The sequence below is a fragment of the Phyllobates terribilis genome, unplaced genomic scaffold (genome assembly GCF_046119375.1).
Source record: "Phyllobates terribilis strain yellow unplaced genomic scaffold, ASM4611937v1 Scaffold_763__1_contigs__length_703860, whole genome shotgun sequence".
Taxonomy (NCBI): Eukaryota; Metazoa; Chordata; class Amphibia; order Anura; family Dendrobatidae; genus Phyllobates; species Phyllobates terribilis.
The window spans coordinates 292,593-319,509 of record NW_027363523.1 but is presented as its reverse complement, the minus strand read 5'-3'; the positions used below and the strand labels follow the sequence as shown (position 1 = coordinate 319,509).

Here is a 26,917-nt window from a genome sequence, read left to right as displayed (position 1 = left end):
TCCAATGAGGAGAAGAAAAGCAAAGCCAAAGAGTCCATCCCAAAATCCGACAAACAAGCCAAATGAACAAAAAGCATTGAATTCAATTCTTTCTGATTTTAGAAACTGCATTAAAGAAGGGGTGCACCGGTCCTGGAGATACTGCAATACCAGGTCAATGCGTGGAGTGGACAGAGCAAGCTCTTTTTCCATCTCCCTGTTCTAAAAATCCATTTAATATATGGTCCCCAGATAGGGGACGTATCAGATATTAAACTGATAAGAACAGATACTACACTTGATCTTAGCCAAAAGGCCGAGAAGCGATAACCAGAATTGGTTTCCGACTACGGTGCCACCCAAGGATTCTGAAAAGTCCATTTGTGGAGATGGCCACCTGGACTCCCGTTAAGAAGACATGCTGTCAACCTCTAGATCCCTCACATGCCTGCACTTTTCGGCTTGCTGCTGCTGCAATCCACGCGTTTTAGATCTGCATAACTCCACCTCTTTTAGCACAGTACCCTCAACCCCCGGCTGTTCCCACCCGCCTCAACACCGTTGGAAGGGAGGAGAACCAATTAAGGCGGGGGGGGGGGTGGAACGAGCAGCTGTCTACCCTTAGCAGGAGGGTTGCTGATTAATTACCTCTCCTGCTGCTGCTGCTGCTGCTGGCTGTCCAGAAGCAGACTGAAGGTGGCTGCTGCTGTGCGCAGGTATATAAAGGCTCAGAGCCTATTATGACACGCGCAGCCAGCGTTCCATTGCCACATTCCGTCTACTGCAGGCGGGATACCTGGATGGCTGAATGTCACTGAGAAGCTCACAGAGACCGCCATAAGCAACAGTTTAAAAGAATGCCACAGACTAATCAACCAAACTTTTTGGGTTGGTTTCTCTTTTATAGTCTGCAGGCATTAAATGAAAGAAGTCAGTGTTCCAGCAGAGGGAGACAACGTTTCAGAAAAGGCATTGTAGCAAACCAAAAAAGAAATTTTAAGCGCAGCAGAGTAACCAGCTCACATACCTGTTAGCTCAGGTGAGTTTAAAAGGCTGCTGTTGATAACAAGGGCATTTGCTAAATAGATGGTGTGTGTGCAACAATATACTGAAAGGTCAATTATATTGTGCAGCTTATCTCACCACCTGTAGTTATTTAGGTGAAAGCTCCAAAATGCTTGCCTAATATGTCTGTTTATCCAAAAGGAAGTATAGAGGGAGAGCTAGATAGATAGCATTGCATTACATTACATGGCAATGCAATGCACAGTTGCTGAAGTTGAACCAAAATGAGCTTGTCATCTGGCTTCTGCAACTTTTAACATGAAAAATCCAATGAGGAGAAGAAAAGCAAAGCCAAAGAGTCCATCCCAAAATCCGACAAACAAGCCAAATGAACAAAAAGCATTGAATTCAATTCTTTCTGATTTTAGAAACTGCATTAAAGAAGGGGTGCACCGGTCCTGGAGATACTGCAATACCAGGTCAATGCGTGGAGTGGACAGAGCAAGCTCTTTTTCCATCTCCCTGTTCTAAAAATCCATTTAATATATGGTCCCCAGATAGGGGACGTATCAGATATTAAACTGATAAGAACAGATACTACACTTGATCTTAGCCAAAAGGCCGAGAAGCGATAACCAGAATTGGTTTCCGACTACGGTGCCACCCAAGGATTCTGAAAAGTCCATTTGTGGAGATGGCCACCTGGACTCCCGTTAAGAAGACATGCTGTCAACCTCTAGATCCCTCACATGCCTGCACTTTTCGGCTTGCTGCTGCTGCAATCCACGCGTTTTAGATCTGCATAACTCCACCTCTTTTAGCACAGTACCCTCAACCCCCGGCTGTTCTCACCCGCCTCAACACCGTTGGAAGGGAGGAGAACCAATTAAGGCGGGGGGGGGGTGGAACGAGCAGCTGTCTACCCTTAGCAGGAGGGTTGCTGATTAATTACCTCTCCTGCTGCTGCTGCTGCTGCTGCTGCTGGCTGTCCAGCAGCAGACTGAAGGTGGCTGCTGCTGTGCGCAGGTATATAAAGGCTCAGAGCCTATTATGACACGCGCAGCCAGCGTTCCATTGCCACATTCCGTCTACTGCAGGCGGGATACCTGGATGGCTGAATGTCACTGAGAAGCTCACAGAGACCGCCATAAGCAACAGTTTAAAAGAATGCCACAGACTAATCAACCAAACTTTTTGGGTTGGTTTCTCTTTTATAGTCTGCAGGCATTAAATGAAAGAAGTCAGTGTTCCAGCAGAGGGAGACAACGTTTCAGAAAAGGCATTGTAGCAAACCAAAAAAGAAATTTTAAGCGCAGCAGAGTAACCAGCTCACATACCTGTTAGCTCAGGTGAGTTTAAAAGGCTGCTGTTGATAACAAGGGCATTTGCTAAATAGATGGTGTGTGTGCAACAATATACTGAAAGGTCAATTATATTGTGCAGCTTATCTCACCACCTGTAGTTATTTAGGTGAAAGCTCCAAAATGCTTGCCTAATATGTCTGTTTATCCAAAAGGAAGTATAGAGGGAGAGCTAGATAGATAGCATTGCATTACATTACATGGCAATGCAATGCACAGTTGCTGAAGTTGAACCAAAATGAGCTTGTCATCTGGCTTCTGCAACTTTTAACATGAAAAATCCAATGAGGAGAAGAAAAGCAAAGCCAAAGAGTCCATCCCAAAATCCGACAAACAAGCCAAATGAACAAAAAGCATTGAATTCAATTCTTTCTGATTTTAGAAACTGCATTAAAGAAGGGGTGCACCGGTCCTGGAGATACTGCAATACCAGGTCAATGCGTGGAGTGGACAGAGCAAGCTCTTTTTCCATCTCCCTGTTCTAAAAATCCATTTAATATATGGTCCCCAGATAGGGGACGTATCAGATATTAAACTGATAAGAACAGATACTACACTTGATCTTAGCCAAAAGGCCGAGAAGCGATAACCAGAATTGGTTTCCGACTACGGTGCCACCCAAGGATTCTGAAAAGTCCATTTGTGGAGATGGCCACCTGGACTCCCGTTAAGAAGACATGCTGTCAACCTCTAGATCCCTCACATGCCTGCACTTTTCGGCTTGCTGCTGCTGCAATCCACGCGTTTTAGATCTGCATAACTCCACCTCTTTTAGCACAGTACCCTCAACCCCCGGCTGTTCCCACCCGCCTCAACACCGTTGGAAGGGAGGAGAACCAATTAAGGCGGGGGGGGGGTGGAACGAGCAGCTGTCTACCCTTAGCAGGAGGGTTGCTGATTAATTAACTCTCCTGCTGCTGCTGCTGCTGGCTGTCCAGCAGCAGACTGAAGGTGGCTGCTGCTGTGCGCAGGTATATAAAGGCTCAGAGCCTATTATGACACGCGCAGCCAGCGTTCCATTGCCACATTCCGTCTACTGCAGGCAGGATACCTGGATGGCTGAATGTCACTGAGAAGCTCACAGAGACCGCCATAAGCAACAGTTTAAAAGAATGCCACAGACTAATCAACCAAACTTTTTGGGTTGGTTTCTCTTTTATAGTCTGCAGGCATTAAATGAAAGAAGTCAGTGTTCCAGCAGAGGGAGACAACGTTTCAGAAAAGGCATTGTAGCATACCAAAAAAGAAATTTTAAGCGCAGCAGAGTAACCAGCTCACATACCTGTTAGCTCAGGTGAGTTTAAAAGGCTGCTGTTGATAACAAGGGCATTTGCTAAATAGATGGTGTGTGTGCAACAATATACTGAAAGGTCAATTATATTGTGCAGCTTATCTCACCACCTGTAGTTATTTAGGTGAAAGCTCCAAAATGCTTGCCTAATATGTCTGTTTATCCAAAAGGAAGTATAGAGGGAGAGCTAGATAGATAGCATTGCATTACATTACATGGCAATGCAATGCACAGTTGCTGAAGTTGAACCAAAATGAGCTTGTCATCTGGCTTCTGCAACTTTTAACATGAAAAATCCAATGAGGAGAAGAAAAGCAAAGCCAAAGAGTCCATCCCAAAATCCGACAAACAAGCCAAATGAACAAAAAGCATTGAATTCAATTCTTTCTGATTTTAGAAACTGCATTAAAGAAGGGGTGCACCGGTTCTGGAGATACTGCAATACCAGGTCAATGCGTGGAGTGGACAGAGCAAGCTCTTTTTCCATCTCCCTGTTCTAAAAATCCATTTAATATATGGTCCCCAGATAGGGGACGTATCAGATATTAAACTGATAAGAACAGATACTACACTTGATCTTAGCCAAAAGGCCGAGAAGCGATAACCAGAATTGGTTTCCGACTACGGTGCCACCCAAGGATTCTGAAAAGTCCATTTGTGGAGATGGCCACCTGGACTCCCGTTAAGAAGACATGCTGTCAACCTCTAGATCCCTCACATGCCTGCACTTTTCGGCTTGCTGCTGCTGCAATCCACGCGTTTTATATCTGCATAACTCCACCTCTTTTAGCACAGTACCCTCAACCCCCGGCTGTTCCCACCCGCCTCAACACCGTTGGAAGGGAGGAGAACCAATTAAGCCGGGGGGGGGTGGAACGAGCAGCTGTCTACCCTTAGCAGGAGGGTTGCTGATTAATTACCTCTCCTGCTGCTGCTGCTGCTGCTGGCTGTCCAGCAGCAGACTGAAGGTGGCTGCTGCTGTGCGCAGGTATATAAAGGCTCAGAGCCTATTATGACACGCGCAGCCAGCGTTCCATTGCCACATTCCGTCTACTGCAGGCGGGATACCTGGATGGCTGAATGTCACTGAGAAGCTCACAGAGACCGCCATAAGCAACAGTTTAAAAGAATGCCACAGACTAATCAACCAAACTTTTTGGGTTGGTTTCTCTTTTATAGTCTGCAGGCATTAAATGAAAGAAGTCAGTGTTCCAGCAGAGGGAGACAACGTTTCAGAAAAGGCATTGTAGCAAACCAAAAAAGAAATTTTAAGCGCAGCAGAGTAACCAGCTCACATACCTGTTAGCTCAGGTGAGTTTAAAAGGCTGCTGTTGATAACAAGGGCATTTGCTAAATAGATGGTGTGTGTGCAACAATATACTGAAAGGTCAATTATATTGTGCAGCTTATCTCACCACCTGTAGTTATTTAGGTGAAAGCTCCAAAATGCTTGCCTAATATGTCTGTTTATCCAAAAGGAAGTATAGAGGGAGAGCTAGATAGATAGCATTGCATTACATTACATGGCAATGCAATGCACAGTTGCTGAAGTTGAACTAAAATGAGCTTGTCATCTGGCTTCTGCAACTTTTAACATGAAAAATCCAATGAGGAGAAGAAAAGCAAAGCCAAAGAGTCCATCCCAAAATCCGACAAACAAGCCAAATGAACAAAAAGCATTGAATTCAATTCTTTCTGATTTTAGAAACTGCATTAAAGAAGGGGAGCACCGGTCCTGGAGATACTGCAATACCAGGTCAATGCGTGGAGTGGACAGAGCAAGCTCTTTTTCCATCTCCCTGTTCTAAAAATCCATTTAATATATGGTCCCCAGATAGGGGACGTATCAGATATTAAACTGATAAGAACAGATACTACACTTGATCTTAGCCAAAAGGCCGAGAAGCGATAACCAGAATTGGTTTCCGACTACGGTGCCACCCAAGGATTCTGAAAAGTCCATTTGTGGAGATGGCCACCTGGACTCCCGTTAAGAAGACATGCTGTCAACCTCTAGATCCCTCACATGCCTGCACTTTTCGGCTTGCTGCTGCTGCAATCCACGCGTTTTAGATCTGCATAACTCCACCTCTTTTAGCACAGTACCCTCAACCCCCGGCTGTTCCCACCCGCCTCAACACCGTTGGAAGGGAGGAGAACCAATTAAGGCGGGGGGGGGGTGGAACGAGCAGCTGTCTACCCTTAGCAGGAGGGTTGCTGATTAATTACCTCTCCTGCTGCTGCTGCTGCTGGCTGGCTGTCCAGCAGCAGACTGAAGGTGGCTGCTGCTGTGCGCAGGTATATAAAGGCTCAGAGCCTATTATGACACGCGCAGCCAGCGTTCCATTGCCACATTCCGTCTACTGCAGGCGGGATACTTGGATGGCTGAATGTCACTGAGAAGCTCACAGAGACCGCCATAAGCAACAGTTTAAAAGAATGCCACAGACTAATCAACCAAACTTTTTGGGTTGGTTTCTCTTTTATAGTCTGCAGGCATTAAATGAAAGAAGTCAGTGTTCCAGCAGAGGGAGACAACGTTTCAGAAAAGGCATTGTAGCAAACCAAAAAAGAAATTTTAAGCGCAGCAGAGTAACCAGCTCACATACCTGTTAGCTCAGGTGAGTTTAAAAGGCTGCTGTTGATAACAAGGGCATTTGCTAAATAGATGGTGTGTGTGCAACAATATACTGAAAGGTCAATTATATTGTGCAGCTTATCTCACCACCTGTAGTTATTTAGGTGAAAGCTCCAAAATGCTTGCCTAATATGTCTGTTTATCCAAAAGGAAGTATAGAGGGAGAGCTAGATAGATAGCATTGCATTACATTACATGGCAATGCAATGCACAGTTGCTGAAGTTGAACCAAAATGAGCTTGTCATCTGGCTTCTGCAACTTTTAACATGAAAAATCCAATGAGGAGAAGAAAAGCAAAGCCAAAGAGTCCATCCCAAAATCCGACAAACAAGCCAAATGAACAAACAGCATTGAATTCAATTCTTTCTGATTTTAGAAACTGCATTAAAGAAGGGGTGCACCGGTCCTGGAGATACTGCAATACCAGGTCAATGCGTGGAGTGGACAGAGCAAGCTCTTTTTCCATCTCCCTGTTCTAAAAATCCATTTAATATATGGTCCCCAGATAGGGGACGTATCAGATATTAAACTGATAAGAACAGATACTACACTTGATCTTAGCCAAAAGGCCGAGAAGCGATAACCAGAATTGGTTTCGACTACGGTGCCACCCAAAGATTCTGAAAAGTCCATTTGTGGAGATGGCCACCTGGACTCCCGTTAAGAAGACATGCTGTCAACCTCTAGATCCCTCACATGCCTGCACTTTTCGGCTTGCTGCTGCTGCAATCCACGCGTTTTAGATCTGCATAACTCCACCTCTTTTAGCACAGTACCCTCAACCCCCGGCTGTTCCCACCCGCCTCAACACCGTTGGAAGGGAGGAGAACCAATTAAGGCGGGGGGGGGGTGGAACGAGCAGCTGTCTACCCTTAGCAGGAGGGTTGCTGATTAATTACCTCTCCTGCTGCTGCTGCTGCTGCTGGCTGTCCAGCAGCAGACTGAAGGTGGCTGCTGCTGTGCGCAGGTATATAAAGGCTCAGAGCCTATTATGACACGCGCAGCCAGCGTTCCATTGCCACATTCCATCTACTGCAGGCGGGATACCTGGATGGCTGAATGTCACTGAGAAGCTCACAGAGACCGCCATAAGCAACAGTTTAAAAGAATGCCACAGACTAATCAACCAAACTTTTTGGGTTGGTTTCTCTTTTATAGTCTGCAGGCATTAAATGAAAGAAGTCAGTGTTCCAGCAGAGGGAGACAACGTTTCAGAAAAGGCATTGTAGCAAACCAAAAAAGAAATTTTAAGCGCAGCAGAGTAACCAGCTCACATACCTGTTAGCTCAGGTGAGTTTAAAAGGCTGCTGTTGATAACAAGGGCATTTGCTAAATAGATGGTGTGTGTGCAACAATAAAAGGTCAATTATATTGTGCAGCTTATCTCACCACCTGTAGTTATTTAGGTGAAAGCTCCAAAATGCTTGCCTAATATGTCTGTTTATCCAAAAGGAAGTATAGAGGGAGAGCTAGATAGATAGCATTGCATTACATTACATGGCAATGCAATGCACAGTTGCTGAAGTTGAACCAAAATGAGCTTGTCATCTGGCTTCTGCAACTTTTAACATGAAAAATCCAATGAGGAGAAGAAAAGCAAAGCCAAAGAGTCCATCCCAAAATCCGACAAACAAGCCAAATGAACAAAAAGCATTGAATTCAATTCTTTCTGATTTTAGAAACTGCATTAAAGAAGGGGTGCACCGGTCCTGGAGATACTGCAATACCAGGTCAATGCGTGGAGTGGACAGAGCAAGCTCTTTTTCCATCTCCCTGTTCTAAAAATCCATTTAATATATGGTCCCCAGATAGGGGACGTATCAGATATTAAACTGATAAGAACAGATACTACACTTGATCTTAGCCAAAAGGCCGAGAAGCGATAACCAGAATTGGTTTCCGACTACGGTGCCACCCAAGGATTCTGAAAAGTCCATTTGTGGAGATGGCCACCTGGACTCCCGTTAAGAAGACATGCTGTCAACCTCTAGATCCCTCACATGCCTGCACTTTTCGGCTTGCTGCTGCTGCAATCCACGCGTTTTAGATCTGCATAACTCCACCTCTTTTAGCACAGTACCCTCAACCCCCGGCTGTTCCCACCCGCCTCAACACCGTTGGAAGGGAGGAGAACCAATTAAGGCGGGGGGGGGGGTGGAACGAGCAGCTGTCTACCCTTAGCAGGAGGGTTGCTGATTAATTACCTCTCCTGCTGCTGCTGCTGCTGGCTGGCTGTCCAGCAGCAGACTGAAGGTGGCTGCTGCTGTGCGCAGGTATATAAAGGCTCAGAGCCTATTATGACACGCGCAGCCAGCGTTCCATTGCCACATTCCGTCTACTGCAGGCGGGATACCTGGATGGCTGAATGTCACTGAGAAGCTCACAGAGACCGCCATAAGCAACAGTTTAAAAGAATGCCACAGACTAATCAACCAAACTTTTTGGGTTGGTTTCTCTTTTATAGTCTGCAGGCATTAAATGAAAGAAGTCAGTGTTCCAGCAGAGGGAGACAACGTTTCAGAAAAGGCATTGTAGCAAACCAAAAAAGAAATTTTAAGCGCAGCAGAGTAACCAGCTCACATACCTGTTAGCTCAGGTGAGTTTAAAAGGCTGCTGTTGATAACAAGGGCATTTGCTAAATAGATGGTGTGTGTGCAACAATATACTGAAAGGTCAATTATATTGTGCAGCTTATCTCACCACCTGTAGTTATTTAGGTGAAAGCTCCAAAATGCTTGCCTAATATGTCTGTTTATCCAAAAGGAAGTATAGAGGGAGAGCTAGATAGATAGCATTGCATTACATTACATGGCAATGCAATGCACAGTTGCTGAAGTTGAACCAAAATGAGCTTGTCATCTGGCTTCTGCAACTTTTAACATGAAAAATCCAATGAGGAGAAGAAAAGCAAAGCCAAAGAGTCCATCCCAAAATCCGACAAACAAGCCAAATGAACAAAAAGCATTGAATTTAATTCTTTCTGATTTTAGAAACTGCATTAAAGAAGGGGTGCACCGGTCCTGGAGATACTGCAATACCAGGTCAATGCGTGGAGTGGACAGAGCAAGCTCTTTTTCCATCTCCCTGTTCTAAAAATCCATTTAATATATGGTCCCCAGATAGGGGACGTATCAGATATTAAACTGATAAGAACAGATACTACACTTGATCTTAGCCAAAAGGCCGAGAAGCGATAACCAGAATTGGTTTCCGACTACGGTGCCACCCAAGGATTCTGAAAAGTCCATTTGTGGAGATGGCCACCTGGACTCCCGTTAAGAAGACATGCTGTCAACCTCTAGATCCCTCACATGCCTGCACTTTTCGGCTTGCTGCTGCTGCAATCCACGCGTTTTAGATCTGCATAACTCCACCTCTTTTAGCACAGTACCCTCAACCCCCGGCTGTTCCCACCCGCCTCAACACCGTTGGAAGGGAGGAGAACCAATTAAGGCGGGGGGGGGGGTGGAACGAGCAGCTGTCTACCCTTAGCAGGAGGGTTGCTGATTAATTACCTCTCCTGCTGCTGCTGCTGCTGCTGGCTGTCCAGCAGCAGACTGAAGGTGGCTGCTGCTGTGCGCAGGTATATAAAGGCTCAGAGCCTATTATGACACGCGCAGCCAGCGTTCCATTGCCACATTCCGTCTAATGCAGGCGGGATACCTGGATGGCTGAATGTCACTGAGAAGCTCACAGAGACCGCCATAAGCAACAGTTTAAAAGAATGCCACAGACTAATCAACCAAACTTTTTGGGTTGGTTTCTCTTTTATAGTCTGCAGGCATTAAATGAAAGAAGTCAGTGTTCCAGCAGAGGGAGACAACGTTTCAGAAAAGGCATTGTAGCAAACCAAAAAAGAAATTTTAAGCGCAGCAGAGTAACCAGCTCACATACCTGTTAGCTCAGGTGAGTTTAAAAGGCTGCTGTTGATAACAAGGGCATTTGCTAAATAGATGGTGTGTGTGCAACAATAAAAGGTCAATTATATTGTGCAGCTTATCTCACCACCTGTAGTTATTTAGGTGAAAGCTCCAAAATGCTTGCCTAATATGTCTGTTTATCCAAAAGGAAGTATAGAGGGAGAGCTAGATAGATAGCATTGCATTACATTACATGGCAATGCAATGCACAGTTGCTGAAGTTGAACCAAAATGAGCTTGTCATCTGGCTTCTGCAACTTTTAACATGAAAAATCCAATGAGGAGAAGAAAAGCAAAGCCAAAGAGTCCATCCCAAAATCCGACAAACAAGCCAAATGAACAAAAAGCATTGAATTCAATTCTTTCTGATTTTAGAAACTGCATTAAAGAAGGGGTGCACCGGTCCTGGAGATACTGCAATACCAGGTCAATGCGTGGAGTGGACAGAGCAAGCTCTTTTTCCATCTCCCTGTTCTAAAAATCCATTTAATATATGGTCCCCAGATAGGGGACGTATCAGATATTAAACTGATAAGAACAGATACTACACTTGATCTTAGCCAAAAGGCCGAGAAGCGATAACCAGAATTGGTTTCCGACTACGGTGCCACCCAAGGATTCTGAAAAGTCCATTTGTGGAGATGGCCACCTGGACTCCCGTTAAGAAGACATGCTGTCAACCTCTAGATCCCTCACATGCCTGCACTTTTCGGCTTGCTGCTGCTGCAATCCACGCGTTTTAGATCTGCATAACTCCACCTCTTTTAGCACAGTACCCTCAACCCCCGGCTGTTCCCACCCGCCTCAACACCGTTGGAAGGGAGGAGAACCAATTAAGGCGGGGGGGGGGGTGGAACGAGCAGCTGTCTACCCTTAGCAGGAGGGTTGCTGATTAATTACCTCTCCTGCTGCTGCTGCTGCTGGCTGGCTGTCCAGCAGCAGACTGAAGGTGGCTGCTGCTGTGCGCAGGTATATAAAGGCTCAGAGCCTATTATGACACGCGCAGCCAGCGTTCCATTGCCACATTCCGTCTACTGCAGGCGGGATACCTGGATGGCTGAATGTCACTGAGAAGCTCACAGAGACCGCCATAAGCAACAGTTTAAAAGAATGCCACAGACTAATCAACCAAACTTTTTGGGTTGGTTTCTCTTTTATAGTCTGCAGGCATTAAATGAAAGAAGTCAGTGTTCCAGCAGAGGGAGACAACGTTTCAGAAAAGGCATTGTAGCAAACCAAAAAAGAAATTTTAAGCGCAGCAGAGTAACCAGCTCACATACCTGTTAGCTCAGGTGAGTTTAAAAGGCTGCTGTTGATAACAAGGGCATTTGCTAAATAGATGGTGTGTGTGCAACAATATACTGAAAGGTCAATTATATTGTGCAGCTTATCTCACCACCTGTAGTTATTTAGGTGAAAGCTCCAAAATGCTTGCCTAATATGTCTGTTTATCCAAAAGGAAGTATAGAGGGAGAGCTAGATAGATAGCATTGCATTACATTACATGGCAATGCAATGCACAGTTGCTGAAGTTGAACCAAAATGAGCTTGTCATCTGGCTTCTGCAACTTTTAACATGAAAAATCCAATGAGGAGAAGAAAAGCAAAGCCAAAGAGTCCATCCCAAAATCCGACAAACAAGCCAAATGAACAAAAAGCATTGAATTTAATTCTTTCTGATTTTAGAAACTGCATTAAAGAAGGGGTGCACCGGTCCTGGAGATACTGCAATACCAGGTCAATGCGTGGAGTGGACAGAGCAAGCTCTTTTTCCATCTCCCTGTTCTAAAAATCCATTTAATATATGGTCCCCAGATAGGGGACGTATCAGATATTAAACTGATAAGAACAGATACTACACTTGATCTTAGCCAAAAGGCCGAGAAGCGATAACCAGAATTGGTTTCCGACTACGGTGCCACCCAAGGATTCTGAAAAGTCCATTTGTGGAGATGGCCACCTGGACTCCCGTTAAGAAGACATGCTGTCAACCTCTAGATCCCTCACATGCCTGCACTTTTCGGCTTGCTGCTGCTGCAATCCACGCGTTTTAGATCTGCATAACTCCACCTCTTTTAGCACAGTACCCTCAACCCCCGGCTGTTCCCACCCGCCTCAACACCGTTGGAAGGGAGGAGAACCAATTAAGGCGGGGGGGGGGGTGGAACGAGCAGCTGTCTACCCTTAGCAGGAGGGTTGCTGATTAATTACCTCTCCTGCTGCTGCTGCTGCTGCTGGCTGTCCAGCAGCAGACTGAAGGTGGCTGCTGCTGTGCGCAGGTATATAAAGGCTCAGAGCCTATTATGACACGCGCAGCCAGCGTTCCATTGCCACATTCCGTCTAATGCAGGCGGGATACCTGGATGGCTGAATGTCACTGAGAAGCTCACAGAGACCGCCATAAGCAACAGTTTAAAAGAATGCCACAGACTAATCAACCAAACTTTTTGGGTTGGTTTCTCTTTTATAGTCTGCAGGCATTAAATGAAAGAAGTCAGTGTTCCAGCAGAGGGAGACAACGTTTCAGAAAAGGCATTGTAGCAAACCAAAAAAGAAATTTTAAGCGCAGCAGAGTAACCAGCTCACATACCTGTTAGCTCAGGTGAGTTTAAAAGGCTGCTGTTGATAACAAGGGCATTTGCTAAATACATGGTGTGTGTGCAACAATATACTGAAAGGTCAATTATATTGTGCAGCTTATCTCACTACCTGTAGTTATTTAGGTGAAAGCTCCAAAATGCTTGCCTAATATGTCTGTTTATCCAAAAGGAAGTACAGAGGGAGAGCTAGATAGATAGCATTGCATTACATTACATGGCAATGCAATGCACAGTTGCTGAAGTTGAACCAAAATGAGCTTGTCATCTGGCTTCTGCAACTTTTAACATGAAAAATCCAATGAGGAGAAGAAAAGCAAAGCCAAAGAGTCCATCCCAAAATCCGACAAACAAGCCAAATGAACAAAAAGCATTGAATTCAATTCTTTCTGATTTTAGAAACTGCATTAAAGAAGGGGTGCACCGGTCCTGGAGATACTGCAATACCAGGTCAATGCGTGGAGTGGACAGAGCAAGCTCTTTTTCCATCTCCCTGTTCTAAAAATCCATTTAATATATGGTCCCCAGATAGGGGACGTATCAGATATTAAACTGATAAGTACAGATACTACACTTGATCTTAGCCAAAAGGCCGAGAAGCGATAACCAGAATTGGTTTCCGACTACGGTGCCACCCAAGGATTCTGAAAAGTCCATTTGTGGAGATGGCCACCTGGACTCCCGTTAAGAAGACATGCTGTCAACCTCTAGATCCCTCACATGCCTGCACTTTTCGGCTTGCTGCTGCTGCAATCCACGCGTTTTAGATCTGCATAACTCCACCTCTTTTAGCACAGTACCCTCAACCCCCGGCTGTTCCCACCCGCCTCAACACCGTTGGAAGGGAGGAGAACCAATTAAGGCGGGGGGGGGGGTGGAACGAGCAGCTGTCTACCCTTAGCAGGAGGGTTGCTGATTAATTACCTCTCCTGCTGCTGCTGCTGCTGCTGGCTGTCCAGCAGCAGACTGAAGGTGGCTGCTGCTGTGCGCAGGTATATAAAGGCTCAGAGCCTATTATGACACGCGCAGCCAGCGTTCCATTGCCACATTCCGTCTACTGCAGGCGGGATACCTGGATGGCTGAATGTCACTGAGAAGCTCACAGAGACCGCCATAAGCAACAGTTTAAAAGAATGCCACAGACTAATCAACCAAACTTTTTGGGTTGGTTTCTCTTTTATAGTCTGCAGGCATTAAATGAAAGAAGTCAGTGTTCCAGCAGAGGGAGACAACGTTTCAGAAAAGGCATTGTAGCAAACCAAAAAAGAAATTTTAAGCGCAGCAGAGTAACCAGCTCACATACCTGTTAGCTCAGGTGAGTTTAAAAGGCTGCTGTTGATAACAAGGGCATTTGCTAAATAGATGGTGTGTGTGCAACAATATACTGAAAGGTCAATTATATTGTGCAGCTTATCTCACCACCTGTAGTTATTTAGGTGAAAGCTCCAAAATGCTTGCCTAATATGTCTGTTTATCCAAAAGGAAGTATAGAGGGAGAGCTAGATAGATAGCATTGCATTACATTACATGGCAATGCAATGCACAGTTGCTGAAGTTGAACCAAAATGAGCTTGTCATCTGGCTTCTGCAACTTTTAACATGAAAAATCCAATGAGGAGAAGAAAAGCAAAGCCAAAGAGTCCATCCCAAAATCCGACAAACAAGCCAAATGAACAAAAAGCATTGAATTCAATTCTTTCTGATTTTAGAAACTGCATTAAAGAAGGGGTGCACCGGTCCTGGAGATACTGCAATACCAGGTCAATGCGTGGAGTGGACAGAGCAAGCTCTTTTTCCATCTCCCTGTTCTAAAAATCCATTTAATATATGGTCCCCAGATAGGGGACGTATCAGATATTAAACTGATAAGAACAGATACTACACTTGATCTTAGCCAAAAGGCCGAGAAGCGATAACCAGAATTGGTTTCCGACTACGGTGCCACCCAAGGATTCTGAAAAGTCCATTTGTGGAGATGGCCACCTGGACTCCCGTTAAGAAGACATGCTGTCAACCTCTAGATCCCTCACATGCCTGCACTTTTCGGCTTGCTGCTGCTGCAATCCACGTGTTTTAGATCTGCATAACTCCACCTCTTTTAGCACAGTACCCTCAACCCCCGGCTGTTCCCACCCGCCTCAACACCGTTGGAAGGGAGGAGAACCAATTAAGGCGGGGGGGGGGTGGAACGAGCAGCTGTCTACCCTTAGCAGGAGGGTTGCTGATTAATTACCTCTCCTGCTGCTGCTGCTGCTGCTGGCTGTCCAGCAGCAGACTGAAGGTGGCTGCTGCTGTGCGCAGGTATATAAAGGCTCAGAGCCTATTATGACACGCGCAGCCAGCGTTCCATTGCCACATTCCGTCTACTGCAGGCGGGATACCTGGATGGCTGAATGTCACTGAGAAGCTCACAGAGACCGCCATAAGCAACAGTTTAAAAGAATGCCACAGACTAATCAACCAAACTTTTTGGGTTGGTTTCTCTTTTATAGTCTGCAGGCATTAAATGAAAGAAGTCAGTGTTCCAGCAGAGGGAGACAACGTTTCAGAAAAGGCATTGTAGCAAACCAAAAAAGAAATTTTAAGCGCAGCAGAGTAACCAGCTCACATACCTGTTAGCTCAGGTGAGTTTAAAAGGCTGCTGTTGATAACAAGGGCATTTGCTAAATAGATGGTGTGTGTGCAACAATATACTGAAAGGTCAATTATATTGTGCAGCTTATCTCACCACCTGTAGTTATTTAGGTGAAAGCTCCAAAATGCTTGCCTAATATGTCTGTTTATCCAAAAGGAAGTATAGAGGGAGAGCTAGATAGATAGCATTGCATTACATTACATGGCAATGCAATGCACAGTTGCTGAAGTTGAACCAAAATGAGCTTGTCATCTGGCTTCTGCAACTTTTAACATGAAAAATCCAATGAGGAGAAGAAAAGCAAAGCCAAAGAGTCCATCCCAAAATCCGACAAACAAGCCAAATGAACAAAAAGCATTGAATTCAATTCTTTCTGATTTTAGAAACTGCATTAAAGAAGGGGTGCACCGGTCCTGGAGATACTGCAATACCAGGTCAATGCGTGGAGTGGACAGAGCAAGCTCTTTTTCCATCTCCCTGTTCTAAAAATCCATTTAATATATGGTCCCCAGATAGGGGACGTATCAGATATTAAACTGATAAGAACAGATTTTTTTTTTTTTTTTTTTTTTTTTTCCATAACACTCAGATTACAAGTACCATCTCGATTCCATACTTCTGAAAACGGTGATGGACCAAATCCATCATCGTGTCATTTTAAAACAAAAAAACATTATTTAATGCATATACAAAAAAAACAAAACAACAACCAGTATTTCCTCTCAGACACATAATATATAGAGGAAGGAAACAAAACACATTACTGCATTCCTCCCTTCAACGCATAATATGTTAGATACTCCAACAGTCCTTTCTCTTGCGAGAAAGATTCAAAGTTTGTATTCACATAATCTATCCATGTCCTTCCCACCTTATAGGTTTCAAAAAACCTCTCTTTATTTGCCTTCACACTTGCGATTACCTTTGGAAAAAAAGCTTCAAAACACACACCACTTCCCTTCATTTCCGCAATTCCTTTTTTAACTTTGTCCATTTCTTTATCAGCTTCCTCCTCTTCTGTTTGCCTCTGAACCTCTACCGTCTTCTTTTTTTCTTTCTTTTCCGCCTTTGCACTTTCCATCTTCTCCTTATTACTCTTTCTCTTTGGGCATTCCTTAAACCTATGCCCAATTTCCATACACAGGTTACACTTATTCCTTTCTACTGGACATGATTTAGAAACATGTCCTTCCGCTTTACACTTCCAACACTTTTCTGCAGTACAGTCTTCACGTTTATGACCATATACCTCACAAATTGAACAAAAGGAATCCATCCCATTAAAGAATAAATTCCCACTTACTTTACCAAGCTTAAACCTTTGAGGCGGGTAGGAAAAACTCCTATCCTTGTTAATGTTAAATTCCACAAAAAATTTCCACTTTCCCGTCCATACTCCGAATTCATTCATTACTTTACCTTTTGATACTACAGACTTGGCAAAACCACTCAAAAACGTGACAATGTCCTCTTCTGGAACCAGTGGTGAAAACATCTTCACTGTCACCATCTTTTCACTACTAAATACGTGACGTTGAAACCGAATTCCAACAAATTTCTCATGTCTCAATTCATCAAAAGAATCCATATAGTTCTCCAAAATCTTCCTAGACTCAAAAAACACATCATAGACACCCTTTTGGGGATAATCCATAACTGCCACGATGTCTTCTTTTTTCACCTTTGCGACACCCAAGATGATCTCCTTCATAATAAACCGAAAGTCCTTAACCTTCTGACAGTCTCTCCGGACAAAAATCCGGAAAGCGGTCTCCACACGTGCATGTTCCGGAACCTCCAACTTCGGCCACAACTCCGCCTCTGTTGCCATGATTCTCCAACAGAATGAGCGTAATCTCCACTCCAACACACAGAAGGAGCGAGTATGATCGCTTCCCGTTGTCTGGGGACTAAGCCGACACGCCTATAGCAGCAAGGGGGTGAAGTCCCCACAATTAAGTAAGGACGATCCCCCAAGGCCGACGAGCCAGGTACCCCAGACACCTCCAACCAAAACCAAGGCAGCAATCGCTAAATCACTGCACTTGATCTTAGCCAAAAGGCCGAGAAGCGATAACCAGAATTGGTTTCCGACTATGGTGCCACCCAAGGATTCTGAAAAGTCCATTTGTGGAGATGGCCACCTGGACTCCCGTTAAGAAGACATGCTGTCAACCTCTAGATCCCTCACATGCCTGCACTTTTCGGCTTGCTGCTGCTGCAATCCACGCGTTTTAGATCTGCATAACTCCACCTCTTTTAGCACAGTACCCTCAACCCCCGGCTGTTCCCACCCGCCTCAACACCGTTGGAAGGGAGGAGAACCAATTAAGGCGGGGGGGGGGGGTGGAACGAGCAGCTGTCTACCCTTAGCAGGAGGGTTGCTGATTAATTACCTCTCCTGCTGCTGCTGCTGCTGCTGGCTGTCCAGCAGCAGACTGAAGGTGGCTGCTGCTGTGCGCAGGTATATAAAGGCTCAGAGCCTATTATGACACGCGCAGCCAGCGTTCCATTGCCACATTCCGTCTACTGCAGGCGGGATACCTGGATGGCTGAATGTCACTGAGAAGCTCACAGAGACCGCCATAAGCAACAGTTTAAAAGAATGCCACAGACTAATCAACCAAACTTTTTGGGTTGGTTTCTCTTTTATAGTCTGCAGGCATTAAATGAAAGAAGTCAGTGTTCCAGCAGAGGGAGACAACGTTTCAGAAAAGGCATTGTAGCAAACCAAAAAAGAAATTTTAAGCGCAGCAGAGTAACCAGCTCACATACCTGTTAGCTCAGGTGAGTTTAAAAGGCTGCTGTTGATAACAAGGGCATTTGCTAAATAGATGGTGTGTGTGCAACAATATACTGAAAGGTCAATTATATTGTGCAGCTTATCTCACCACCTGTAGTTATTTAGGTGAAAGCTCCAAAATGCTTGCCTAATATGTCTGTTTATCCAAAAGGAAGTATAGAGGGAGAGCTAGATAGATAGCATTGCATTACATTACATGGCAATGCAATGCACAGTTGCTGAAGTTGAACCAAAATGAGCTTGTCATCTGGCTTCTGCAACTTTTAACATGAAAAATCCAATGAGGAGAAGAAAAGCAAAGCCAAAGAGTCCATCCCAAAATCCGACAAACAAGCCAAATGAACAAAAAGCATTGAATTCAATTCTTTCTGATTTTAGAAACTGCATTAAAGAAGGGGTGCACCGGTCCTGGAGATACTGCAATACCAGGTCAATGCGTGGAGTGGACAGAGCAAGCTCTTTTTCCATCTCCCTGTTCTAAAAATCCATTTAATATATGGTCCCCAGATAGGGGACGTATCAGATATTAAACTGATAAGAACAGATACTACACTTGATCTTAGCCAAAAGGCCGAGAAGCGATAACCAGAATTGGTTTCCGACTACGGTGCCACCCAAGGATTCTGAAAAGTCCATTTGTGGAGATGGCCACCTGGACTCCCGTTAAGAAGACATGCTGTCAACCTCTAGATCCCTCACATGCCTGCACTTTTCGGCTTGCTGCTGCTGCAATCCACGCGTTTTAGATCTGCATAACTCCACCTCTTTTAGCACAGTACTCTCAACCCCCGGCTGTTCCCACCCGCCTCAACACCGTTGGAAGGGAGGAGAACCAATTAAGGCGGGGGGGGGGTGGAACGAGCAGCTGTCTACCCTTAGCAGGAGGGTTGCTGATTAATTACCTCTCCTGCTGCTGCTGCTGCTGCTGGCTGTCCAGCAGCAGACTGAAGGTGGCTGCTGCTGTGCGCAGGTATATAAAGGCTCAGAGCCTATTATGACACGCGCAGCCAGCGTTCCATTGCCACATTCCGTCTACTGCAGGCGGGATACCTGGATGGCTGAATGTCACTGAGAAGCTCACAGAGACCGCCATAAGCAACAGTTTAAAAGAATGCCACAGACTAATCAACCAAACTTTTTGGGTTGGTTTCTCTTTTATAGTCTGCAGGCATTAAATGAAAGAAGTCAGTGTTCCAGCAGAGGGAGACAACGTTTCAGAAAAGGCATTGTAGCAAACCAAAAAAGAAATTTTAAGCGCAGCAGAGTAACCAGCTCACATACCTGTTAGCTCAGGTGAGTTTAAAAGGCTGCTGTTGATAACAAGGGCATTTGCTAAATAGATGGTGTGTGCAACAATATACTGAAAGGTCAATTATATTGTGCAGCTTATCTCACCACCTGTAATTATTTAGGTGAAAGCTCCAAAATGCTTGCCTAATATGTCTGTTTATCCAAAAGGAAGTATAGAGGGAGAGCTAGATAGATAGCATTGCATTACATTACATGGCAATGCAATGCACAGTTGCTGAAGTTGAACCAAAATGAGCTTGTCATCTGGCTTCTGCAACTTTTAACATGAAAAATCCAATGAGGAGAAGAAAAGCAAAGCCAAAGAGTCCATCCCAAAATCCGACAAACAAGCCAAATGAACAAAAAGCATTGAATTCAATTCTTTCTGATTTTAGAAACTGCATTAAAGAAGGGGTGCACCGGTCCTGGAGATACTGCAATACCAGGTCAATGCGTGGAGTGGACAGAGCAAGCTCTTTTTCCATCTCCCTGTTCTAAAAATCCATTTAATATATGGTCCCCAGATAGGGGACGTATCAGATATTAAACTGATAAGAACAGATACTACACTTGATCTTAGCCAAAAGGCCGAGAAGCGATAACCAGAATTGGTTTCCGACTACGGTGCCACCCAAGGATTCTGAAAAGTCCATTTGTGGAGATGGCCACCTGGACTCCCGTTAAGAAGACATGCTGTCAACCTCTAGATCCCTCACATGCCTGCACTTTTCGGCTTGCTGCTGCTGCAATCCACGCGTTTTAGATCTGCATAACTCCACCTCTTTTAGCATAGTACCCTCAACCCCCAGCTGTTCCCACCCGCCTCAACACCGTTGGAAGGGAGGAGAACCAATTAAGGCGGGGGGGGGGGGTGGAACGAGCAGCTGTCTACCCTTAGCAGGAGGGTTGCTGATTAATTACCTCTCCTGCTGCTGCTGCTGGCTGTCCAGCAGCAGACTGAAGGTGGCTGCTGCTGTGCGCAGGTATATAAAGGCTCAGAGCCTATTATGACACGCGCAGCCAGCGTTCCATTGCCACATTCCGTCTACTGCAGGCGGGATACCTGGATGGCTGAATGTCACTGAGAAGCTCACAGAGACCGCCATAAGCAACAGTTTAAAAGAATGCCACAGACTAATCAACCAAACTTTTTGGGTTGGTTTCTCTTTTATAGTCTGCAGGCATTAAATGAAAGAAGTCAGTGTTCCAGCAGAGGGAGACAACGTTTCAGAAAAGGCATTGTAGCAAACCAAAAAAGAAATTTTAAGCGCAGCAGAGTAACCAGCTCACATACCTGTTAGCTCAGGTGAGTTTAAAAGGCTGCTGTTGATAACAAGGGCATTTGCTAAATAGATGGTGTGTGTGCAACAATATACTGAAAGGTCAATTATATTGTGCAGCTTATCTCACCACCTGTAGTTATTTAGGTGAAAGCTCCAAAATGCTTGCCTAATATGTCTGTTTATCCAAAAGGAAGTATAGAGGGAGAGCTAGATAGATAGCATTGCATTACATTACATGGCAATGCAATGCACAGTTGCTGAAGTTGAACCAAAATGAGCTTGTCATCTGGCTTCTGCAACTTTTAACATGAAAAATCCAATGAGGAGAAGAAAAGCAAAGCCAAAGAGTCCATCCCAAAATCCGACAAACAAGCCAAATGAACAAAAAGCATTGAATTCAATTCTTTCTGATTTTAGAAACTGCATTAAAGAAGGGGTGCACCGGTCCTGGAGATACTGCAATACCAGGTCAATGCGTGGAGTGGACAGAGCAAGCTCTTTTTCCATCTCCCTGTTCTAAAAATCCATTTAATATATGGTCCCCAGATAGGGGACGTATCAGATATTAAACTGATAAGAACAGATACTACACTTGATCTTAGCCAAAAGGCCGAGAAGCGATAACCAGAATTGGTTTCCGACTACGGTGCCACCCAAGGATTCTGAAAAGTCCATTTGTGGAGATGGCCACCTGGACTCCCGTTAAGAAGACATGCTGTCAACCTCTAGATCCCTCACATGCCTGCACTTTTCGGCTTGCTGCTGCTGCAATCCACGCGTTTTAGATCTGCATAACTCCACCTCTTTTAGCACAGTACCCTCAACCCCCGGCTGTTCCCACCCGCCTCAACACCGTTGGAAGGGAGGAGAACCAATTAAGGCGGGGGGGGGGTGGAACGAGCAGCTGTCTACCCTTAGCAGGAGGGTTGCTGATTAATTACCTCTCCTGCTGCTGCTGCTGCTGCTGGCTGTCCAGCAGCAGACTGAAGGTGGCTGCTGCTGTGCGCAGGTATATAAAGGCTCAGAGCCTATTATGACACGCGCAGCCAGCGTTCCATTGCCACATTCCGTCTACTGCAGGCGGGATACCTGGATGGCTGAATGTCACTGAGAAGCTCACAGAGACCGCCATAAGCAACAGTTTAAAAGAATGCCACAGACTAATCAACCAAACTTTTTGGGTTGGTTTCTCTTTTATAGTCTGCAGGCATTAAATGAAAGAAGTCAGTGTTCCAGCAGAGGGAGACAACGTTTCAGAAAAGGCATTGTAGCAAACCAAAAAAGAAATTTTAAGCGCAGCAGAGTAACCAGCTCACATACCTGTTAGCTCAGGTGAGTTTAAAAGGCTGCTGTTGATAACAAGGGCATTTGCTAAATAGATGGTGTGTGTGCAACAATATACTGAAAGGTCAATTATATTGTGCAGCTTATCTCACCACCTGTAGTTATTTAGGTGAAAGCTCCAAAATGCTTGCCTAATATGTCTGTTTATCCAAAAGGAAGTATAGAGGGAGAGCTAGATAGATAGCATTGCATTACATTACATGGCAATGCAATGCACAGTTGCTGAAGTTGAACCAAAATGAGCTTGTCATCTGGCTTCTGCAACTTTTAACATGAAAAATCCAATGAGGAGAAGAAAAGCAAAGCCAAAGAGTCCATCCCAAAATCCGACAAACAAGCCAAATGAACAAAAAGCATTGAATTCAATTCTTTCTGATTTTAGAAACTGCATTAAAGAAGGGGTGCACCGGTCCTGGAGATACTGCAATACCAGGTCAATGCGTGGAGTGGACAGAGCAAGCTCTTTTTCCATCTCCCTGTTCTAAAAATCCATTTAATATATGGTCCCCAGATAGGGGACGTATCAGATATTAAACTGATAAGAACAGATACTACACTTGATCTTAGCCAAAAGGCCGAGAAGCGATAACCAGAATTGGTTTCCGACTACGGTGCCACCCAAGGATTCTGAAAAGTCCATTTGTGGAGATGGCCACCTGGACTCCCGTTAAGAAGACATGCTGTCAACCTCTAGATCCCTCACATGCCTGCACTTTTCGGCTTGCTGCTGCTGCAATCCACGTGTTTTAGATCTGCATAACTCCACCTCTTTTAGCACAGTACCCTCAACCCCCGGCTGTTCCCACCCGCCTCAACACCGTTGGAAGGGAGGAGAACCAATTAAGGCGGGGGGGGGGGGGTGGAACGAGCAGCTGTCCACCCTTAGCAGGAGGGTTGCTGATTAATTACCTCTCCTGCTGCTGCTGCTGCTGCTGGCTGTCCAGCAGCAGACTGAAGGTGGCTGCTGCTGTGCGCAGGTATATAAAGGCTCAGAGCCTATTATGACATGCGCAGCCAGCGTTCCATTGCCACATTCCGTCTACTGCAGGCGGGATACCTGGATGGCTGAATGTCACTGAGAAGCTCACAGAGACCGCCATAAGCAACAGTTTAAAAGAATGCCACAGACTAATCAACCAAACTTTTTGGGTTGGTTTCTCTTTTATAGTCTGCAGGCATTAAATGAAAGAAGTCAGTGTTCCAGCAGAGGGAGACAACGTTTCAGAAAAGGCATTGTAGCAAACCAAAAAAGAAATTTTAAGCGCAGCAGAGTAACCAGCTCACATACCTGTTAGCTCAGGTGAGTTTAAAAGGCTGCTGTTGATAACAAGGGCATTTGCTAAATAGATGGTGTGTGTGCAACAATATACTGAAAGGTCAATTATATTGTGCAGCTTATCTCACCACCTGTAGTTATTTAGGTGAAAGCTCCAAAATGCTTGCCTAATATGTCTGTTTATCCAAAAGGAAGTATAGAGGGAGAGCTAGATAGATAGCATTGCATTACATTACATGGCAATGCAATGCACAGTTGCTGAAGTTGAACCAAAATGAGCTTGTCATCTGGCTTCTGCAACTTTTAACATGAAAAATCCAATGAGGAGAAGAAAAGCAAAGCCAAAGAGTCCATCCCAAAATCCGACAAACAAGCCAAATGAACAAAAAGCATTGAATTCAATTCTTTCTGATTTTAGAAACTGCATTAAAGAAGGGGTGCACCGGTCCTGGAGATACTGCAATACCAGGTCAATGCGTGGAGTGGACAGAGCAAGCTCTTTTTCCATCTCCCTGTTCTAAAAATCCATTTAATATATGGTCCCCAGATAGGGGACGTATCAGATATTAAACTGATAAGAACAGATTTTTTTTTTTTTTTTTTTTTTTTTTTCCATAACACTCAGATTACAAGTACCATCTCGATTCCATACTTCTGAAAACGGTGATGGACCAAATCCATCATCGTGTCATTTTAAAACAAAAAAACATTATTTAATGCATATACAAAAAAAACAAAACAACAACCAGTATTTCCTCTCAGACACATAATATATAGAGGAAGGAAACAAAACACATTACTGCATTCCTCCCTTCAACGCATAATATGTTAGATACTCCAACAGTCCTTTCTCTTGCGAGAAAGATTCAAAGTTTGTATTCACATAATCTATCCATGTCCTTCCCACCTTATAGGTTTCAAAAAACCTCTCTTTATTTGCCTTCACACTTGCGATTACCTTTGGAAAAAAAGCTTCAAAACACACACCACTTCCCTTCATTTCCGCAATTCCTTTTTTAACTTTGTCCATTTCTTTATCAGCTTCCTCCTCTTCTGTTTGCCTCTGAACCTCTACCGTCTTCTTTTTTTCTTTCTTTTCCGCCTTTGCACTTTCCATCTTCTCCTTATTACTCTTTCTCTTTGGGCATTCCTTAAACCTATGCCCAATTTCCATACACAGGTTACACTTATTCCTTTCTACTGGACATGATTTAGAAACATGTCCTTCCGCTTTACACTTCCAACACTTTTCTGCAGTACAGTCTTCACGTTTATGACCATATACCTCACAAATTGAACAAAAGGAATCCATCCCATTAAAGAATAAATTCCCACTTACTTTACCAAGCTTAAACCTTTGAGGCGGGTAGGAAAAACTCCTATCCTTGTTAATGTTAAATTCCACAAAAAATTTCCACTTTCCCGTCCATACTCCGAATTCATTCATTACTTTACCTTTTGATACTACAGACTTGGCAAAACCACTCAAAAACGTGACAATGTCCTCTTCTGGAACCAGTGGTGAAAACATCTTCACTGTCACCATCTTTTCACTACTAAATACGTGACGTTGAAACCGAATTCCAACAAACTTCTCATGTCTCAATTCATCAAAAGAATCCATATAGTTCTCCAAAATCTTCCTAGACTCAAAAAACACGTCATAGACACCCTTTTGGGGATAATCCATAACTGCCACGATGTCTTCTTTTTTCACCTTTGCGACACCCAAGATGATCTCCTTCATAATAAACCGAAAGTCCTTAACCTTCTGACAGTCTCTCCGGACAAAAATCCGGAAAGCGGTCTCCACACGTGCATGTTCCGGAACCTCCAACTTCGGCCACAACTCCGCCTCTGTTGCCATGATTCTCCAACAGAATGAGCGTAATCTCCACTCCAACACACAGAAGGAGCGAGTATGATCGCTTCCCGTTGTCTGGGGACTAAGCCGACACGCCTATAGCAGCAAGGGGGTGAAGTCCCCACAATTAAGTAAGGACGATCCCCCAAGGCCGACGAGCCAGGTACCCCAGACACCTCCAACCAAAACCAAGGCAGCAATCGCTAAATCACTGCACTTGATCTTAGCCAAAAGGCCGAGAAGCGATAACCAGAATTGGTTTCCGACTACGGTGCCACCCAAGGATTCTGAAAAGTCCATTTGTGGAGATGGCCACCTGGACTCCCGTTAAGAAGACATGCTGTCAACCTCTAGATCCCTCACATGCCTGCACTTTTCGGCTTGCTGCTGCTGCAATCCACGCGTTTTAGATCTGCATAACTCCACCTCTTTTAGCACAGTACCCTCAACCCCCGGCTGTTCCCACCCGCCTCAACACCGTTGGAAGGGAGGAGAACCAATTAAGGCGGGGGGGGGGGGTGGAACGAGCAGCTGTCTACCCTTAGCAGGAGGGTTGCTGATTAATTACCTCTCCTGCTGCTGCTGCTGCTGCTGGCTGTCCAGCAGCAGACTGAAGGTGGCTGCTGCTGTGCGCAGGTATATAAAGGCTCAGAGCCTATTATGACACGCGCAGCCAGCGTTCCATTGCCACATTCCGTCTACTGCAGGCGGGATACCTGGATGGCTGAATGTCACTGAGAAGCTCACAGAGACCGCCATAAGCAACAGTTTAAAAGAATGCCACAGACTAATCAACCAAACTTTTTGGGTTGGTTTCTCTTTTATAGTCTGCAGGCATTAAATGAAAGAAGTCAGTGTTCCAGCAGAGGGAGACAACGTTTCAGAAAAGGCATTGTAGCAAACCAAAAAAGAAATTTTAAGCGCAGCAGAGTAACCAGCTCACATACCTGTTAGCTCAGGTGAGTTTAAAAGGCTGCTGTTGATAACAAGGGCATTTGCTAAATAGATGGTGTGTGTGCAACAATATACTGAAAGGTCAATTATATTGTGCAGCTTATCTCACCACCTGTAGTTATTTAGGTGAAAGCTCCAAAATGCTTGCCTAATATGTCTGTTTATCCAAAAGGAAGTATAGAGGGAGAGCTAGATAGATAGCATTGCATTACATTACATGGCAATGCAATGCACAGTTGCTGAAGTTGAACCAAAATGAGCTTGTCATCTGGCTTCTGCAACTTTTAACATGAAAAATCCAATGAGGAGAAGAAAAGCAAAGCCAAAGAGTCCATCCCAAAATCCGACAAACAAGCCAAATGAACAAAAAGCATTGAATTCAATTCTTTCTGATTTTAGAAACTGCATTAAAGAAGGGGTGCACCGGTCCTGGAGATACTGCAATACCAGGTCAATGCGTGGAGTGGACAGAGCAAGCTCTTTTTCCATCTCCCTGTTCTAAAAATCCATTTAATATATGGTCCCCAGATAGGGGACGTATCAGATATTAAACTGATAAGAACAGATACTACACTTGATCTTAGCCAAAAGGCCGAGAAGCGATAACCAGAATTGGTTTCCGACTACGGTGCCACCCAAGGATTCTGAAAAGTCCATTTGTGGAGATGGCCACCTG

General features: G+C 44.7%; 19 non-coding genes across 19 annotated transcripts; all 19 read right to left on the bottom strand.

The window, feature by feature from the left end:
• Positions 1-116: 116 nt before the first annotated feature.
• On the bottom strand, positions 117-307 carry LOC141238705 (U2 spliceosomal RNA). The gene has a single exon (XR_012304156.1). It is a non-coding gene; the product is annotated as a U2 spliceosomal RNA (small nuclear RNA).
• A 1,119-nt stretch (positions 308-1,426) lies between these two features.
• Positions 1,427-1,617, bottom strand: LOC141238703 (U2 spliceosomal RNA). The gene has a single exon (XR_012304154.1). It is a non-coding gene; the product is annotated as a U2 spliceosomal RNA (small nuclear RNA).
• Positions 1,618-2,741: 1,124 nt separating this feature from the next.
• LOC141238702 (U2 spliceosomal RNA) lies at positions 2,742-2,932 on the bottom strand. Its single transcript, XR_012304153.1, has one exon. It is a non-coding gene; the product is annotated as a U2 spliceosomal RNA (small nuclear RNA).
• A 1,115-nt stretch (positions 2,933-4,047) lies between these two features.
• LOC141238984 (U2 spliceosomal RNA) lies at positions 4,048-4,238 on the bottom strand. The gene has a single exon (XR_012304425.1). It is a non-coding gene; the product is annotated as a U2 spliceosomal RNA (small nuclear RNA).
• Positions 4,239-5,355: 1,117 nt separating this feature from the next.
• Positions 5,356-5,546, bottom strand: LOC141238941 (U2 spliceosomal RNA). The gene has a single exon (XR_012304383.1). It is a non-coding gene; the product is annotated as a U2 spliceosomal RNA (small nuclear RNA).
• A 1,119-nt stretch (positions 5,547-6,665) lies between these two features.
• On the bottom strand, positions 6,666-6,856 carry LOC141238701 (U2 spliceosomal RNA). Its single transcript, XR_012304152.1, has one exon. It is a non-coding gene; the product is annotated as a U2 spliceosomal RNA (small nuclear RNA).
• Positions 6,857-7,968: 1,112 nt separating this feature from the next.
• Positions 7,969-8,159, bottom strand: LOC141238700 (U2 spliceosomal RNA). The gene has a single exon (XR_012304151.1). It is a non-coding gene; the product is annotated as a U2 spliceosomal RNA (small nuclear RNA).
• Positions 8,160-9,279: 1,120 nt separating this feature from the next.
• LOC141238699 (U2 spliceosomal RNA) lies at positions 9,280-9,470 on the bottom strand. The gene has a single exon (XR_012304150.1). It is a non-coding gene; the product is annotated as a U2 spliceosomal RNA (small nuclear RNA).
• Positions 9,471-10,584: 1,114 nt separating this feature from the next.
• LOC141238698 (U2 spliceosomal RNA) lies at positions 10,585-10,775 on the bottom strand. Its single transcript, XR_012304149.1, has one exon. It is a non-coding gene; the product is annotated as a U2 spliceosomal RNA (small nuclear RNA).
• A 1,120-nt stretch (positions 10,776-11,895) lies between these two features.
• On the bottom strand, positions 11,896-12,086 carry LOC141238697 (U2 spliceosomal RNA). Its single transcript, XR_012304148.1, has one exon. It is a non-coding gene; the product is annotated as a U2 spliceosomal RNA (small nuclear RNA).
• Positions 12,087-13,205: 1,119 nt separating this feature from the next.
• On the bottom strand, positions 13,206-13,396 carry LOC141238990 (U2 spliceosomal RNA). Its single transcript, XR_012304431.1, has one exon. It is a non-coding gene; the product is annotated as a U2 spliceosomal RNA (small nuclear RNA).
• Positions 13,397-14,515: 1,119 nt separating this feature from the next.
• Positions 14,516-14,706, bottom strand: LOC141238696 (U2 spliceosomal RNA). The gene has a single exon (XR_012304147.1). It is a non-coding gene; the product is annotated as a U2 spliceosomal RNA (small nuclear RNA).
• A 1,118-nt stretch (positions 14,707-15,824) lies between these two features.
• Positions 15,825-16,018, bottom strand: LOC141239046 (U2 spliceosomal RNA). The gene has a single exon (XR_012304477.1). It is a non-coding gene; the product is annotated as a U2 spliceosomal RNA (small nuclear RNA).
• A 2,604-nt stretch (positions 16,019-18,622) lies between these two features.
• LOC141238694 (U2 spliceosomal RNA) lies at positions 18,623-18,813 on the bottom strand. The gene has a single exon (XR_012304146.1). It is a non-coding gene; the product is annotated as a U2 spliceosomal RNA (small nuclear RNA).
• A 1,116-nt stretch (positions 18,814-19,929) lies between these two features.
• LOC141238693 (U2 spliceosomal RNA) lies at positions 19,930-20,120 on the bottom strand. Its single transcript, XR_012304145.1, has one exon. It is a non-coding gene; the product is annotated as a U2 spliceosomal RNA (small nuclear RNA).
• A 1,114-nt stretch (positions 20,121-21,234) lies between these two features.
• On the bottom strand, positions 21,235-21,425 carry LOC141238691 (U2 spliceosomal RNA). The gene has a single exon (XR_012304143.1). It is a non-coding gene; the product is annotated as a U2 spliceosomal RNA (small nuclear RNA).
• A 1,118-nt stretch (positions 21,426-22,543) lies between these two features.
• On the bottom strand, positions 22,544-22,734 carry LOC141238690 (U2 spliceosomal RNA). Its single transcript, XR_012304142.1, has one exon. It is a non-coding gene; the product is annotated as a U2 spliceosomal RNA (small nuclear RNA).
• Positions 22,735-23,855: 1,121 nt separating this feature from the next.
• On the bottom strand, positions 23,856-24,050 carry LOC141239047 (U2 spliceosomal RNA). The gene has a single exon (XR_012304478.1). It is a non-coding gene; the product is annotated as a U2 spliceosomal RNA (small nuclear RNA).
• Positions 24,051-26,654: 2,604 nt separating this feature from the next.
• Positions 26,655-26,845, bottom strand: LOC141238689 (U2 spliceosomal RNA). The gene has a single exon (XR_012304141.1). It is a non-coding gene; the product is annotated as a U2 spliceosomal RNA (small nuclear RNA).
• Between the last annotated feature and the right edge of the window lie 72 nt (positions 26,846-26,917).